The sequence below is a fragment of the Eriocheir sinensis genome, unplaced genomic scaffold (assembly GCF_024679095.1).
Source record: "Eriocheir sinensis breed Jianghai 21 unplaced genomic scaffold, ASM2467909v1 Scaffold953, whole genome shotgun sequence".
NCBI lineage: Eukaryota > Metazoa > Arthropoda > Malacostraca > Decapoda > Varunidae > Eriocheir > Eriocheir sinensis.
Genome location: NW_026112334.1, coordinates 82,873 through 101,271, shown reverse-complemented (window position 1 = coordinate 101,271; position 18,399 = coordinate 82,873). Strand labels below are relative to the sequence as shown.

At 41.4% G+C, this 18,399-nt stretch overlaps 1 long non-coding RNA gene across 1 annotated transcript in view; it reads right to left on the bottom strand.

Annotated features, from left to right (window-relative positions):
* Positions 1–334: 334 nt before the first annotated feature.
* Positions 335–18,399, bottom strand: part of LOC126995013 (uncharacterized) — a 34,071-nt gene continuing 16,006 nt past the window's right edge. The window contains exons 4-5 of the long non-coding RNA XR_007749800.1: positions 14,422–14,493; positions 335–481 (exon numbers count right to left, since the gene is read on the bottom strand). This is a non-coding gene — a long non-coding RNA (uncharacterized LOC126995013). The remainder of the gene's footprint in view (positions 482–14,421; positions 14,494–18,399) is intronic.

Genomic DNA, 18,399 nt, shown 5'->3' with positions numbered 1-18,399 from the left:
GGGCATATTTATTGCCAACTATATATATATATATATATATATATATATATATATATATATATATATATATATATATATATATATATATATATATATATATATATATATATATATATATATATATATATATATATATATATATATATATATATATATATATATATATATATATATATATATATATATATATATATATATATATATATATATATATATATATATATATATATATATATATATATATATATATATATTATTATACTTATATATAGTAGTATTGAACATATAAAAAAAAGTGCTATATGATTTTTCTAAAATAAATACAAAATTATTTTTTTGTCAATCATTTATTAAATAAATAGAGCACATTTCCTTCACTAAGAGGCTGATTCTGCAGGAACTTGACATCTTGGTGTTCTTTCTTCTTCCAGAGTGTGCGGTGTCCCGCAGGCAGGCAGACCGAGACGCCAGCCATTCAATTCTGCCGAAGGAAAGAAGTCGTGTTAGTCAACTCTGATGACTTGTACTTTTCTCTGCAAGGGACTGTTCTGTAAGCCAGTCACAGAAGATGTGAACTGTATCTGTACTATGAAGTCTTATAAATAAAGTGACTTTATCTTGCCCCAAACCCATTTAGCTAATATCCCTGGACACTTTTTTTAGGTATAATTGACTTAGGTACATTTTTAAGGCTACTTTTCAAGATGTTTTTGAGCTGTACGCTGATATATCTAGTTGCTTTGATCTTTTTTAAAAGCTAATTCTATATATATTAAAGGGAGGAACTAATTTTCATACAGAAAAAAAAAACTTATAATATAAAAAGAATTATATATGAATTGGAAACAGTGCAATAAACATGAGATATAAGAGACGACAACAAAGGGAACTAACAAGAGGAGAGATTGTATGCATAAAGAGCTCAAAAGTCATTGAAAAAGCAATGGAGGTTAAGAGACAATAATAAACATATGAAATAAAAGACGTGGAAACAAGTAGTCTGAAAAATGAGAACTCAAAGACGGAGGAAGACGAGACCTTAGATATACAACCAAGAAGAAAATAAGACAGACATGAGATTATTACTATGACATAAATACCTTAGACAAAGAGAAAGCAGATAACATATCACAGACTAAAATATTTGAGGCGTACGGCAGAGAAGTGAGGTGACATTAGGAATGGCGACCCTTGTGTAAATTGTACGCAATTAGTATCATAACATAGCAATTTAACTCTAATTTGCACTGGGAAAGACAGACTACCCCTCCAAGGATGAACAAGGGACGAATCAAAATGGAAGCTCAACTTTTATGGGGCAGACGGAGGGTCACTTTCCCTTGTAACGTACATCATGACGAGCAATATAACAATAATTATGTTCTAGTTAGCAAGGGGGGAAAGGAAGAACAAGATATAGTTACTTGCAAGGGAAAATAAACCTTGCATAGGATGAGCGGAGGGCTGGAAGTCTCGTAATCTGTTCTCAGTGTGTGAACGTACTCTAGTATACGTAAGAATAGGTCACCGTGCCTTAGGATTTCTCTGCCGTAAGCCTCGTTTATACGTTAAGAGATGAGGAGGAAGGGAAACAAGCAAATAATGGAACTCTATATATACGATACAGTGAAAAGGATTTACCGAGAAGGATGTACGTATGAGAGGAGGAAAGTGGGGAGGAGGAGGAGAAGAGAGAGATTACGGTAAGTAAAACGGACGATGAGGATATATATATATATAAATAAAACAAAATAAAGAAGGAATGATTAGAACTGAGAGAGAGAGAGAAAGGTACATCACAGAGGAGGAAAGTCTGGAATTTGAGGAAGACAAGGAGGAAGGAACGCCAGCCGTGGAGTCTACTGTCGTCAAGGAGCTGATTCAAGGTACGTCTCAAACTTTCCTTCCTAAGATCTATGAAGCAGACCCTTCCGCCCCTCACGTCAGCTACTTGCAAAGGTCAATAAGGAGATCAATCAAGGTCTCACGAGTCTTGTTTTAAGATTCATGGTAAGGAGAAAGTTAAAACTACCACCTGGGTCATCAAACTGCCCCTGGAAATTCTCACAACTCCTACAAAAGCCTGTCAAATGTGTGCGCTTGGAACAATATTTTTAAGAATGTGACTGTCAGATGCCAAAAAGGAGATCAATCGGGTTCTAATTGAGTGGTTTTGAAGGTTCATGGTACATAGGAAGGGTTAATCTATCACCAGGGTCATAAAACTACCCCTGGAAATGCCCAAAACTCCTACGGAAGCCTTAAATACAAGTCTCGGGATGGCTTTTTCAAGAATGTGAGCCTCGGACATTTCCGCTCCTCACATCAGCTACTTCCAAAGGCCGTAAAGGAGATTAATTGGGTTCTTTTGACTTGTTTTATAGATTCATGGTAAAGAGGAAAGGTCTTGCTACAACCAGGGTCATAAAACTACTACCCCTGGAAATGCCCGCAACTCCTATGAAAGCCTTGTCAATTTACCACACTCGGGGGACGAAATGTTTAAGAATACAACACTAATATAACTAATACAATGTTTGAATGAGTGTTTTTTAGGTTCTTGATACAGTAGAAGGGTTAAACTACAACCAGGGTCATAAAACTACCCCTGGAAATGCCCACAACTCCTATGAAAGCCCTGTCAGTTTACCGCACTCGGGGAACGAAATGTTTAAGAATAAAACACTAATACAACAAATATAATGAGTGTTTTTTAGGTTCTTGGTACAGTAGAAGGGTTAAGTTGTAAAGTTTTGTTCAGTCGGCGCAACATCTGTGGTCATATGCCGGAGAGGGACAGATGGGGAAGGAATTATAGAAGGGAACAGATCCCAGGAGACGGGACACAACCCCCAATTAATACCTGGTACCCATTCACTGCTGGATGGACAGGGGCGTAGGGTATCGGAAAAGCCGCCCAAATTTTTCCACTCCGCCCGGGAATCGAACCCGGGCTCTCTCGGTTGTGAGCCGAGTGTGCTAACCACTGCACCACAAAGTCCCCTGTAGAAGGGTTAAACTACCACCAGGGTCATCAAACTACCCCTGGAAATGCCCACAACTCCTGTGAAGGCCCTGTCAAAGGTGTGCGCTTGGGCAGGTGACATTTTTCAGTCCTCGCGGTTTCCTACGTAATATTGTGGTTTGCAAAAAATGATCAAATTTGACAAAAAATTACCAAATTGAGTGGATGGAGAGGGAGAGGAGACATTAGCCACACCAAGCTAAGCACAACCTATGCAGCCCTCAGAACGAAGACCTACTGACAGCCTAACGTCACTGCATTTGGTAACGTCATAACACACACACCACATGACGTAGAGAGATCAAGTTTGCGGCAGATTGAAGAGGAAGGATGGATAAACAAATGCTGGTATATTCAAAGTTGCCAGGTCAGGGAGAGCCGTGATACTGATAATGTTAAGTGAGCAATTTTCAGGAAGACGTCACATTTCCGTACAGGGACAACCGATTGCATGGTACGTTCCCGCCTTTTAGGGATTAAGCTGGTAGTGTTTTTAAACATGACCGCCTCAGTTCACCGCCTTGAAAATTCTCTCATGGTAGGAGTTAGAGGGCTTTCAATGGACTGTTTTGTGACCGTGGTGATAGTTTAACATGGTCTCGCATCTTCAACTGGAAAATTACCCATGAAAACCTGGTTAATCTTCTCTACAGCCCTGCAAAACTCATAATAGGGAACAGCTGGAAAGCCTGTCGTCATAGATCCTACAATGGTTTCATGGACTGACTGTTTTGTGACCGTGGTGATAGTTTTACATTCCCTCTGTACTATGAATGGGAAAATCACCAATAAATACATCATTTATTGAAGGTCAATCTCTCGCTGATATAGCCGCACTAGGCGACGCACTCAGAATCTCAGTCCCGCAGCTTACGGGTTAATAATTTCATCTGTCGCTATGCTATCCTAGAAACACGATTTGCCAAAGAAAAGCTCCCTAATCGGGACAAAACGATCAAAAGAAGATTATGGCAAGGTCTTCCTCAAGAAGCCAGGGTCAGACTAGAAGGATTCCTGGATGAGGATTATCCACTAAATAAATTTGTCGACAGGGTAGAACATGAAAGACAGTGGCTCGAGGCTACTCATACACCTGCCCTAGGTAGAGTTAAACCAGACCAAAAACACTATCCACTCAAACAGGACCCCCAACCCGAAGCTCACACCGTAAGTCCTAAGGATCTGTCACAATCAAATGCTACATCCAGAGAATCCTCAGAAGTCGATGAAATAAAGAAACAGATCAAGGATTTAACAGAGCAACTTGGGAAATTACAAGCTTCCTCACGCCAACCCCAAAATGAGCGCTACTGCTCACACTGCCGTTCTCATACCCATAATCTGAGAGAGTGTTGGAGGAAACCTGCTAGAGGCTCCTGCTTTGATTGTAGACAATATGGTTGTTGGCGAGGAAACAAATCTTGCCCAGGAAAACCCAAGACAACAGGACTAGCTCAAGCTCATACCTCACCAACTATCAGCCTAGCTGTTAATAACCAAATCATGAGAGCAGTAGTTGATACTGGTAGTTGTTACACCCTCATCAAGGAAACAAAAGTCAATAAACTGGGGAGTGAAATAAATAAAAGACATGCCCTTCCTAACTTACAAGGAGTCACTGGCTCACCATTGAGAATTCTTGGCATGGTTTGTTTAGAAATTGGAGTTGGAAAAGATCATACACATAAACAATGGTCTCCCGTAGTTCCAAACAATTACCTGGATGCAGATCTATTATTAGCTACTGATGTTCTATCCACAGCATCGTTGACGTGGAACAGAAACAGAAACACCATGGTGTGGGGAAATGCTCCCTATGTTATCAATCACATCAAAAGACAAAGAGGGAAAGTAGAAAGAGTTAGAACAGCCCCACTCACCCTAGATCAAAATGACCAATTAAAGGACATCCGACTTACCAAACCTATAAGGATAGAACCTTACCAAACACAGTTCTTACCTATCCCAGTACCAAAGAAGCCAGGAGAGACTTTGCTAGTTCATTCTCAGCCCAAAATAAATCCTGACAGCTTGCCATTCCTCACTAAAGTAGATGAAAACAGTAATATTTATTTGCCTTTTATGAACGACACAAAAGGGTCAAGGAAGTTAACCAAGGAACTTTACTAGGAACATTCGAAAGCCTTAATTTTGAAACTGTTAATGCCATCCAAACACCATCTGAAAGTCCTCTACTTGAAATTCACAATGACTTACTACCCAACAATGATCAAGTAGTAGTAGGACAGATCGTCTCACTGAATTAATAAGACAACAACAATGGAATCACTTGACTCGAGAGCAAAAAGCAGAAATGAAATCAGCCATCCTAGACAATCAGGAATTATTCATCCTAGACAAAAGTGAATTAGGCTTAACCCGTAAGCTGCGGGACTGAGATTCTGAGTGCGTCGCCTAGTGCGGCTATATCAGCGAGAGATTGACCTTCAATAAATGATGTCTAAGTTACATAAACGTGTCATAAATATTACAATACACATATCTGTAGCTCGAAATGTGTTGTATCCTGCATATTTCTTAGATTTTTCTATCACAAAAATGTTTTTCTGGCAGTATCTGAAGCCGCAGCGGAAACTTTTTGGCGCCTGTTTGAAAAGCCCGCTTCCAGAAGGCTTACAGCAGCTTACCGCTCAGCCGCCCAGAAGGCGTACAGCAGTTTGCGGGTTAATGAAAGGACCTCCAGCAAAAATTAACGTAGCCGATCCCCAACCTAGCCGCGGTCCTAGATATCGTTACCCTGAGGAGGCAAAAAGCTTAATAGTGGAGATGCTGCAAGACATGGAAGACAGACAAATCATAGGAGATGCTGCAAGACATGGAAGACAGACAAATCATAGAAGAGTCAACATCCGGACGGCAGTAAAAGAATGTGTTTGGATTACCGTCACGTGAATAAACATCTCGCCACAGATATTCATCCTTTACCGAGGTTAGAGGAGCTAGTAGACCAAGCAGCTGGTCATGATTTCTATGCAACCCTGGACATGCGCGAAGCCTACTTTCAAATCCTCCTGGATGGGGATAGCAGAGGCCTTACAGCCTTTAGTGATGGGGTAACCTTATATAGATTCAGGAGACTTCCTTTTGGACTCAGTTGCTCCCCAGCCATCTTCACACGTCATATGGCTGTTCTTCTATCACCATTGTTAAAGGAGGGTTGGATTAAGAATTACTTGGACGACCTCATAATTTGGGCCCCCGATTTTTCTTCACTTACTCAAAGGCTGAGAAAGACCTTCACGGTACTTAAGGAAAATGGTATTAAACTACATCTGAGCAAATGTGAAATAGCTAAAAATAAAGTTACTTTCCTTGGTTATAGGATATCTAAAGAGGGCAGTCAGCCAGACCCAAAGAATGTAGAAGCAGTTCTTGAAATGAAACCACCTACTAAAGTAAAGGAAGTTAGGAGATTCTTGGGTATGACAGGGTTTTACAGAAAACATATCCCTAACTATGCAAAGATTGCCACGCCCCTAACTAATCTCACCAGAAAAACCCAACCTTTTAAATGGACTCAACAGTGTCAAACTGCTCTTGAAACACTAAAGGAATACCTCGCTAAGGCCCCTGTTCTTGTGAGAGCCCAACCTCACCAACCATTCTTTGTTACCACAGATGCTAGCAATACCCACGTAGGAGGGGTCCTAAGTCAAGCTCAAAGTGATGGCGAGGCTAAGGTTGGTATTGTCAAATGCTCCCGCCCCTCACACCAACTATTTCCAAAGGTCAAAAAGGAGGTTAATCGAGTTCTAATGAGTGTTCTTTTAGGTTCACGGTACAGAAGAAGGCTCAGACTACCACCAGGGTCATAAAAGTACCCCTGGAAATGCCCTAAACTCCCACGAAAGACTAGTAAATTACGTGTTCTTGGGCGCAGAAATGTTTAAAAATATGGCCCTAAACCCCTTGGTTATTTCTCTAAGAAATTAAACTCAACTGAAAACAGGTATTCCGCAACTGATAAAGAAGCACTAGCAGTAGTATTAGCTTGTTGCCACTTCCATCATTATTTATGGGGTACTAGATTTACCATCCTAACTGACCACCAACCCCTCACTAGTATATTCAAGAGGAAAACAAAATCAGCTAGAATGAATCGCTGGATAATGTGTGTGTGTGTGTGTGTGTGTGCCCTTCTGTGCAGGAAAAAAACGTGTCCGCCATGTACCATCTGACGCCCTTCCTCACGTGCCAGAACTATCCGTGGGAATGCCAAAAACTCCTCCCAAAGCCTCGTCAAATGTGTTTCTTTAGGTTCATGGTACAGGGGAAGGGTCACACTACCTCAAGGGTCATAAAACTACCCCAGGACATGCCCAAAAAGCCCTACTATGAAAGCCTTACAGAAGTGAGTTTGGGCGTTGAAATGTTTAATAATCAGCCCCTTTAACCTAACCTATCCAAGAGCCAGGAAGGAAGGAAGAAAGGAAGGAAAATTATTTAACACTCACCAATGGAATGTCTGTCTGTCAGTCTTCCTCTTCCTCTTCTTCTTCTTCTAGTCTCTAAAGATAAGTAAGGATAAGTAAACAGTTGATAATTCATTTTTTGAGGTCATTATAAATTCTTTTCAGGCTAAAATTATAGAAAGAGAGAGAGAGAGAGAGAGAGAGAGAGAGAGAGAGAGAGAGAGAGAGAGAGAGAGAGAGAGAGAGAGAGAGAGAGAGAGAGAGAGAGAGAGAGAATCCAAACAATTCACACATACAATAGCCCTACAATAATAAAAAAATTTAATCATAACTTTAGTAAAACAATCTTTGAATGCATAATATATAACCTAACCTTTGAATATAGTGCATAATAATAATAATAATAATAATAATAATAATAATAATAATAATAGTGTTAATGAAAAATTATGCTGGGCTTATGAACATACATGTACAGGGGCAGAAAATATTAGCAAAATTCTGTACTGTCCTGAAACCCTCACTTAAGGGTAAGGTCAGGATAAGTTAAGGTAAGGTTAGGATATTAAGGTAAGGTCAGGATAGGTCAGATTCAGGTTACCTTGGAGTGAATTACGTTAAGGGGATCATTTTAAGGCAAGTTTAGGGTAATTCAACTGTAGTTTTAGGTAATATGAGTGAATTACATTAGTTTAGGGTCATTCAAGACAGAGTAAGGTTACTTTGGGGTGAATTAGATGAAGTTCACGCTGCTTATGACAGACTTTCGGCACTTAGGGAAGCTTTGTTTTGATCGTTACCAATGGCGCCGATCGATGCTATAGTTTTCCACGTGAAACTGGCCTATGGGGTGGTGGCGGCTGCAGAGGAAGCGAGAGGTGTTGAGAGTGTGTGGCCAGGCTAGGCTAACCCCACTACCACCCCATCGGACAGTTTTAAGTAGAAATTCTACGGCGGCGATCATTGGTAGCGATCAAAACAAACAAAACGACTGTGAAAGCGGCCCTAAGTCCCCCCCCCAAGAAAATTAACATGCTGTATATTAAGGAAACAGTTGTATGCGGCAGAACAAGGAATTTTTAACTCGGGATAATTGACGGCACAGTGATACCTCTGCTTTTTTTGTTTTTTTTACATCTCCTCCTATTGTGCCGGTAGGCTTGCTTGAGGGGCCTGGATGGTATTCGGCCCCAGCCCATCATGGCGCAGGCAAGTGTTTATAGTGGAGCCATCTTCTTACGAGGGTTACATTATACAAGTTGTACGAGTGTTTGGATTTACAAGCATCAAAATTCCCTGAGAGGGAAGGGATAGGATTGGAAGGGAAGGGAAGGGATGGGAAGGGAAGGGATGGGAAGGGATGGGATGGGAAAGGATGGGATGGGAGAGGAAGGGATGGGATGGGCTGGGAAGGAAGGGAAGTGGAGTGAGAACCACACATCTGGCAGGGCTTTCCAAGGAGTTGTGGGCATTTCCAGGGGTAGTTTTATAACCCTGGTGCTGGCCTAACCCTTCTTCAGTTGCATGAACCCAAAAAACACTCATTGCAACCCAACTGATCCCCTCTTTGGCCCTTAGAAATAGCTGATGTAAGAAGCAAAACTGTCTTACTATACTGGCCAAAGACATGCCCAAGTTGGTGGCACTGCAGACCCCACAAGACCGGCACAAAGTCATCATTATCCTTGACGGTGAAGGCCTCAGTCATCGTCAAATAGCACAGCCGACTGGTGTGTCTGTCTCTAACGTATGAATGGGTCTGCAGACAACATGTGGTCACAGGCTCCACTAGTGACAGGCCTCAAAGCCTTGCAGCAGATTTTTAACAGTGTAATCACAGCATGGGTGCATTATTAAATAAATACCTATCATCGTCCTATATCGTATAGCTATGGTGCAGTATGTGCTTTACGTATTAATTTTGGCAGATATTATAATTCTGTATACTTTTACTGGCAATGAATAGGGACCATTAAGAAACATGATCCCCGCTGCTACCACTGGGTTAACCCTTCAACTAACACGCTGTATGTATCCCACCATTGCCTGAGTGTAATGGGGGAGGAATGGGTACCTTGGGGAGGGCCTGGACCCCATTAGAGTAAACCCCATTGATTCTACTGTTTGGCAAGTGCAATTTAGCTTCTCCTAAGGGTTTGGCGGCCCCAGTCAAGTGCGATATATGAGGTACAGTCAACGTTGCCAGCTCACCATGAACCACCGTGAACATATATCGTATTTCACGTTTTTTTACCCACAAGTATTGCCACAAAAGCACCAATACTTGACACTAATAACATTAACTTTAATTTTAGGGCGTTATTGGTGCATGTACAATAGTTTTAGGGCCTTGAAACAATATAGGCAATGATATGAGTACATGGCAACGCTGGGTACAGTGTTGCTGTGATGGGAACACTGTGGACTTATAATAATGTAATATGGCAGTGTACAATTTAGGACAGTCATGGCACACACCATTGTAACAGGGGCGGCATTCTAACCCATTTACCAAATCGGCATTCATCAACCACTTCACCGGAGCCGTGAGTAAGGCCAAAAGTTACTGCGGGCTCCGAGTTTCCGTAACTGAGTTACCACAGGCGTTTCTTGGGCTCATGTTCGGGAGGCGGGTTTTGAGCCAATATTTTTACCTTCGTAACGTGCCCTACACCATCAGAAGCAGTATGCAGATTTAGATCTGGGCTTATAGAAGCGATGTGAGCGAAACCAGCTGAGTACGAAGGAGTTGAAGAGACATAAATGCAAGAAAATGTAAACTCTATTCAGTTGATTTTATGTGTGATGAATTTTTCTCAAAGGCCGAAGATGATGGTTTTTCTCACAAATGTATGTTGGGGTCAGGAAACGGGTGGGGAGTGAGGTGTGTGAAGTCGCCAGCCCAGATGAACCTGGGCACACCTGTCTGGAGTGCACAGCCTCAGGCTGGCTTCACTTCAGGCCGCACTCTATAGTATGTAAGTCTGTGGAACTGTCCACCCACATGACTTTTCCCTGCTTTTAAAACACTGCAGAGGAATAATGTGTCTGCCTAATTCCATGTCTCAGAGTCTCCAATATTCTTTAGGCTTAATGTCGCATAAATTTTGCTCTCCACCCTCCACCTACCTCACGAAGCTGACTTGATCACGCCATTCACCCTCCAGCAACCACAACTTCCCAACGCCCACACCCATTGCTTGGCTGCACCAGTGAGAGCATGATGACAATGGCCCCTAGTCAGTTTTGGTTAGAGGGGTGGTATGGGCAAACATTAGAATAATACCCAATCTTGTGATAGCGATGGAAAACTATGTAGGTAACATACAAAAATGTTCAGAATATTTAGGCTCTATAAGCAAGTATATTTTTAGGTTCAAGAATAAATATACAAGTGGCATTCATTCGTAAAGCGCCACATCTAATTGAGGGATCACCACGCTAATTATTTGTTTTAAGGCAGTATTTACACCTCAACAATACATGTCTTGATTTTGAAGTCTGTGTATTAGTAAACAAACGACACGTGAAAGCTAAATACAGCATCAAAGGTCACGTGATTGGCTATCCAGCCCAACCAATTGTTGCTAGGCGTTACCATACTGTTGATGAATGCTGTGTTTGAAAGATGCCGCAGCTCTGGTAGCGCTCCGGTAAATGTGAGAGATACCAAAGGCGTGGTTGGTAAGATTGATGAATCCGGGCCTAGGGCGGCATTCTGAGCCCCTCAAGTTAACCAATTTTAAAGGCCGAAAAGGTGGTCAGTCGGTTTCTAATGAGTGTTTCTTATGGTTCATGGTTCAGAGGAAGGGTTAAAGCACCACCTGGGCCAACCCTGGGAATGCCTCAAACTCCTAGGAAAGCCGTCTTGTCTTGGCTATATATAAGAATGTGACCATCAGACACTTCTGACTTTCACATCAACTACTTCCAAAGGCCAAAAGGAGAATAATTAGACTATTGAGTGTTTCTTTCAGGTTCATGGTACATAGGAAGGGTTATTAAACCACCACCTGGGTCATGAAGCTAGTACCCCTGGAACGACCTCAAACTCCAACGAACGCCTTGTTAAATGTGTGTTCCAGGAGGGCAATTAATATGACCTGACCCTCACATCAACTATTACTCCTTGACGATTTAGACTCTTTCAAAGTATATTGGATGACAGATAGATAGATAATAGATAAGATACATATACAAAAATAAACACATAGATTTACACATAGTTGAAATATACATACATATTAAAAAGCAGTGTACAATTTTACCAAATATAGATTATATAGTAATTAGGAGACACTGTTACCTATATTTATCTATTGTACCATTATCTAGCACCTTTTATGACACCATGATAACACTCCTCCTGGGAACAGAGAGTGGAGGAAAGATTGGAGGGAAGGAAGAAAGATTGGAGGGAGTTAGGAAGGAGAGATTGGAGGAAAGGAGAAAGATTGAGGAAGGAAAGATTGGAGGGGTGGAGGGAGTTAGGAAGGAGAGATTGGAGTAAAGGAGAAAAGATTGGAGGGAAGGAGAAAAGATTGGAGGGGTGGAGGAAAGATTGGAGGGAAGGAAGAAAGATTGGAGGGAGTTAGGAAGGAGAGATTGGAGGAAAGGAGAAAAGATTGGAGGAAGGAGAAAGATTGGAGGTGGAGGGAGTTAGAAAGGAGAGATTGGAGTAAAGGAGAAAAGATTGGAGGGAAGGAGGAAAGATTGGAGGGGTGGAGGAAAGATTGGAGGGGTGGAGGAAAGATTGGAGGGGTGGAGGGAGTTAGGAAGGAAAGATTGGAGGAAAGGAGAAAAGATTGGAGGGAAGAAGGAAAGATTGGAGGGAAGGAGGAAAGATTGGAGGGAAGGAGGAAAGATTGGAGGGAGTTAGGAAGGAGTGGTTAGGTGGTGCTACTTTGGCTCGTTATCTACAAGAACAAAAATATCTACACCATACTTTGGCTTGTTATCTACAAGGAAAAGTATCTACACTGTAGAAATTTTATTTTGTAATGATATCTACATGGTAAAACATAATTAAAACACTTTTGGTTTTGGTTTGGTTATGTTACGTCTGCTTAGGTTAGTTACTTATAATGTACACCTTCATATTATGGTTCAAGTGCATTTATTTTTGCCCTTTGCCCACAGTTTGGAAGAGTACATGATATTTTGAAGTGGCAGAGCTAAACCATTTACCAAAGACTGTAAATATTCGTCCTTGGGGTGTTTAATCCTCTACTCCCCCTTTTTTATCACACTGAAAAGGAGAGTGATCAGCTGGGAGGCTGCATGTCAAAAATGCCCCGGAGAAGATTAAAGAAACACTGGTGCATTGGTTAGCAGGTTCAGCAGCAAATCCCTGTGTCCGTGTATGAATCTCAGCTTGATCAGTCGACACGCAGCTCACCCAGCTGTTCATGCACCCTTTTGGGCTGACCAACTAATGGGTATCTAGGAAAACTTTGGGAAGATAAACTGCGAGTATCAGAGATGTCACACTGGCCCTGTCATTATTATTATTACCCACCACAGACTCAAGGACAAGTAAGGCGGACAAACACAGAGGCCGCACGCAGCTTTGAGGTATGCCCACAACTCTACCTAGAGACGAGGTAATGCTGAAAACATGATTTATCTCGAGAAAAACGACTTTGGTCGCCGTACAGTTCATGGTACGCGCCGAGAAATCACGTGACTTTGTTTGCGTTTTCACGCTCAAGCTCGCCAACCTCGCCCGACCAGTTATACCAACACTGCCGACGATTTAGGTTCGGTGCGGGTCTCGTTGGGGAGCGTAAATCTTTGAGTGTAAGACGGGCGCCTGGCTCTCGTACGCCAGCCAACAAACCTGGTGCGCGTTTTCGTTTTGCCGCTCCCGAAAGGACTGTAAGACCGGCCCTAGGAGTCTTTGACATTTCCAGGAGTATAGTTTTATGACCAGGTGGTAGTGTGACCCTTCCTCTGTACCCTGAACCTAAAGAAACACATATTTGGCAAGGCTTTCCTAGGAGTCTTTGACATTTCCAGGAGTATAGTTTTATGACCAGGTGGTAGTGTGACCCTTCCTCTGTACCCTGAACCTAAAGAAACACATATTTGGCAAGGCTTTCCTAGGAGTCTTTGACATTTCCAGGAGTATAGTTTTATGACCAGGTGGTAGTCTGACCCTTCCTCTGTACCCTGAACCTAAAGAAACACATATTTGGCAAGGCTTTCCTAGGAGTCTTTGACATTTCCAGGAGTATAGTTTTATGACCAGGTGGTAGTTTGACCCTTCCTCTGTACCCTGAACCTAAAGAAACACATATTTGGCAAGGCTTTCCTAGGAGTCTTTGACATTTCCAGGAGTATAGTTTTATGACCAGGTGGTAGTTTGACCCTTCCTCTGTACCTTGAACATGAAGAAACACTCATTAGAACCCGATTGCCCCCTCTTTGACCTTCAGAAATACAGAACATAGTTGACATGAGAAGCAAAAGTGTCTTATAATACCAATCCCAGGATATAGTTAATATTGAGTCATCAAAACCCAGATTGAATTCAAACCTCTCCTGCGTCCATCCCACTCTGATTGGGCTCATGTTAACGCCTCCCTGCACTGTGACGCCTTGTTTAAGAGGCCCCCGAGCCAAGAAGGACGGAACAGAGAGGGAGAAAGCTGTTGCTGAGAGGGAGAAAATATAAGAAAGATTTTAATGGAAGCAACCAAGATAGATAATGGAGAGAGAGAGAGAGAATTACCTCCACTAAAAATGATCCATAAAGTCTAAATGGATGTATATAATCCCCCCTTTGCGCCCATGGACCCCCCTAACGAAACAGACCAGCTATAGTGTAAGCTATCTAATGGGGGCCTTCTCCCCCTCGACAACTTATCAAAACTACAAAAAAACATCACACTTTCCCTCCTTATTATAAAAATTCCTTGATTGCTCGTTAACCATTTTAGAAAAAAATAAATTAACACTCACCAATGGGTTCCTCCTGTGTTCCTCGTCTTCTTCTTCCTCCTCCTCCTCCTCCTCTTCTTCGTTTGGTGGTGTCTGCAAATCAAGTTTGGTGTCAATTAACTGTGTAAACATCAAGCAGGTGAAGTCACTCATATTTATCTATTTGTATATATTTCATGGTGGCAAAATTTAAATTATCAGTTTCATTTTCACCAGTGACACGAATTTGTGGCTGTTTTCCACAATAGAATTTCACTCTAATAAGTGAATCAGACCCCACAGAGATATTACCAGAGTGTGTAGGAATGAATACAAAGATAACCACATACTTTGATTTAACTCTAGGATGTCTCGTGGATCATCAATAAATAAAAAACAAAATATCTGGACAGGCCACTCTTGAGCCCGTTACCTTCAATGACGCCCCAAAACAGTCCCTGCGCCAAGTGTGTACCCCATATTTTGGTTGTGTTAGGTGTGCCTATTAGCAACTACTACTATTTTTACTGAACGAGGGACACATGATCCATATAAACCATTAATACTACCTAATAATATTAAACAAATTATATACGTGCTACCAGGGAATCATGAGGATTAATGTTATTGTAATTCTCACGTTTACTCAACCCTACTAAACCTATCCACCCCGCGCCCACCTAGCCTCCAGCAGGTGCCCACCCTGGCTCGCATAACCATAGCAGGGCACGATAACAGAAAACCTTATTCCCGATAACCGATAACTGATAATGGAAAACCTTATCGGTGATAACCGATATTCGTTAACTGGAAACACAAATATAGGCGATAACCGATACCCGATATTAATCCACAATTCCGATACTAGCTAGCGATAAGTCCGATAGGCGAAAACGATACTATATTGACATTTCAAATAAAAAACATAGATGAATTCATATTTTCATTATCTGTATTTTTAAAAACTTACAAAATCTGAAAACCACACGTTGACACGTACATATGGACGGTAATACTAGAAACGCCTGAACCGGTGTTGTGTTATTTGGCGTCCCCACCGACAAACAGTGGTCTCTCGTGAACTGCACAATGCGTACTCAGACCAGCAAGCGTAGACCTGAACAGTCTCACAAAGCTTTTTAACCGTAATTTAGAGTTGCTGGAAGGCTGAATCAGACCTACAGTACCACTACCACCATCCCTGATGTTTCTAGATCGACACTCTGTACGAGGTGTATTTATATGTACAGAGTGTCGTTCTAGAAACAGCGAATGGTGGTACTGTATGTCTGATTCAGCCTTCCAGCAACTGGTCTTAATGTAAAAGCTTTGTGATACTGTACAGGTCTATGCTTACTGGTCTGAACACGCAGTTCACGAGACCAGTGTTTGTTAACACAAGCGCCAGCTTTTGACGATGGGACACCAAATAACACAACACCGGGTGCCTTCAATACCATGGCATGCTCACAAACGAATATGGAATATCAAATTTGAGGCAGTGAATAATCATTTTGGGGCAAAGCTAAATGATTTTTCTCTTTGATGTATTCATTTTTGAGTCTAACATAAAAAAACAACCTAGTATTTTAATGTTGATGATCTAAGTACGAAATCTCTTCGCCAAAGATAATTCATACCCCCAAGTTTTTTCATAAAATACCGGGCACCCGGGCCACACATGCGAGTAGGGAGGAGACGTGTTTTTTTTTCTGAGGCGGAAAAAAAGTAGCGATTATCACTAGTTTGGTTACAAAAATAACGAAGATACCGATATATATTTAAATAAGCAGCGGATGGCCGACAACCCGATTTTGTTATCAGCGATAAAGTATCGCGATAACGCCCAGCTATGCGCATAACTCACCACCCACCTTCCTGCAATTACAATGTAGTACTGCGAACACTTAATATAACACGTCACGTCGTAGGGTATTCGTATCTTACAATTTTACTGAACACCAGTCGACCTGTCCTCCCCCGCTCACCTCTGTTGCGCCTCCTCATTCCCAGTCCTACTAAAATGGATTGGCTGAGGAGAAGCACCTTCCACAGGGAGAGCGTGTCAGTTTTCCCTGTTCCTCACTGGCTGACAGCCACTGATGAGGCTGCTGGCCAATACCAAATTTAAAGTGCATATTTCACCTTTTCTTTCTCCTTATTTTCTCCATGCAAACAGTTTAATACTTACTAAAAAATGGTCATTATCGTAAATAAATCTGTCTCAGGAAAACAAATAACCAGTGAGGCTGGCAAGGAGAGGAAGAGAGCTCACCATGCTGTGCCCAGTGACCATATTGACGTGTGTGTGTGTGTGTGTGTGTGTGTGTGTGTGTGATATACCCAATACCATCTACATATATAAATATATATATATATATATATATATATATATATATATATATATATATATATATATATATATATATATATATATATATATACTCTCAGTGATTTTACTATACTAGGCTACTACTACCTACTCACCTAGACTTACATGATGATTATGTTGAGTTTATGGATGAAAGCTTGTTATATTCAATAGCGACATTTGAAATTTAGCGGCGGCAATCTCGGACACAGCAGAGGCGCTGTTTTGGCCCGCCGTAGTGAGTTTCTTTATGTGCACCATGTAATTCTGCATGTTTTCATATATAATACATGATGATTATGTTGAGTTTATGGCTGAAAGCTTGTTATATTCAATAGCGACATTTGAAATTTGTCACACGCGATCTCGGATACGGTGCGAGTGTTCTTTGGCCTGGCCGTAGTGAGTTTCTTTATGTGCACCATTTAATTCTGCATGTTTTCATATATAAAAATGATGATTATGCTGAGTTTATGGCTGAAAGCTTGTTATATTCAATAGCGACATTTGAAATTTGGCACACGCGGCGATCTCGGATACGGTGCGAGGGCACTGTTTTGGCTCGGCCGTAGTGAATTACTTTATGTGCACCATGTAATTCTGCATGTTTTCATATATAATACATGATGATTATGTTGAGTTTATGGCTGAAACCTTGTTATATTCAATAGCGACATTTGAAATTTAGCGCGAATGGCGATCTCGGATACGGTGCGGGGTGTTGTTTTGGCCCGGCCGTAGTGAGTTTCTTTATGTGTACCATTTAATTCTGCATGTTTTCATATATAATACATGATGATTATGCTGAGTTTATGGCTGAAAGCTTGTTATATTCAATAGCAACATTTGAAATTTGTCCCGCGTGGCGATCTCGGATACGGCGCAGGGCGCTGTTTTGGCCCGGCCGTAGTGAGTTTCTTTATGTGCACCATTTAATTCTGCATGTTTTCATATATAATACATGATGATTATGTTGAGTTTATGGCTGAAAGCTTGTTATATTCAATAGCGACATTTGAAATTTAGGCTGCGGCGATCTCGGACACAACAGAGGGCGCTGTTTTGGCCCAACCGTAGTGAGTTTCTTTATGGTGCACCATTTAATTCTGCATGTTTCATATATAATACATGATGATTATGTTGAGTTTATGGCTGAAAGCTTGTTATATTCAATAGCGACATTTGAAATTTAGCGCTGGCGATCTCGGACACAGCAGGGCGCTGTTTTGGCCCGCCGTAGTGAGTTTCTTTATGTGCACCATGTAATTCTGCATGTTTTCATATATAATACATGATGATTATGTTGAGTTTATGGCTGAAAGCTTGTTATATTCGATAGCGACATTTGAAATTTGGCTGAATGGCGATCTCGGATACGGTGCGAGGTGTTGTTTGGCCTGGCCGTAGTGAGTTTCTTTATGTGCACCATTTAATTCTGCATGTTTTCATATATAAATGATGATTATGCTGAGTTTATGGCTGAAAGCTTGTTATATTCAATAGCGACATTTGAAATTTAAGCGCTTAGCGTCTCGGACACAGCAGAGGGCGCTGTTTTGGCCCGGCCGTAGTGAGTTTCTTTATGTGCACCATGTAATTCTGCATGTTTCATATATAATACATGATGATTATGTTGAGTTTATGGCTGA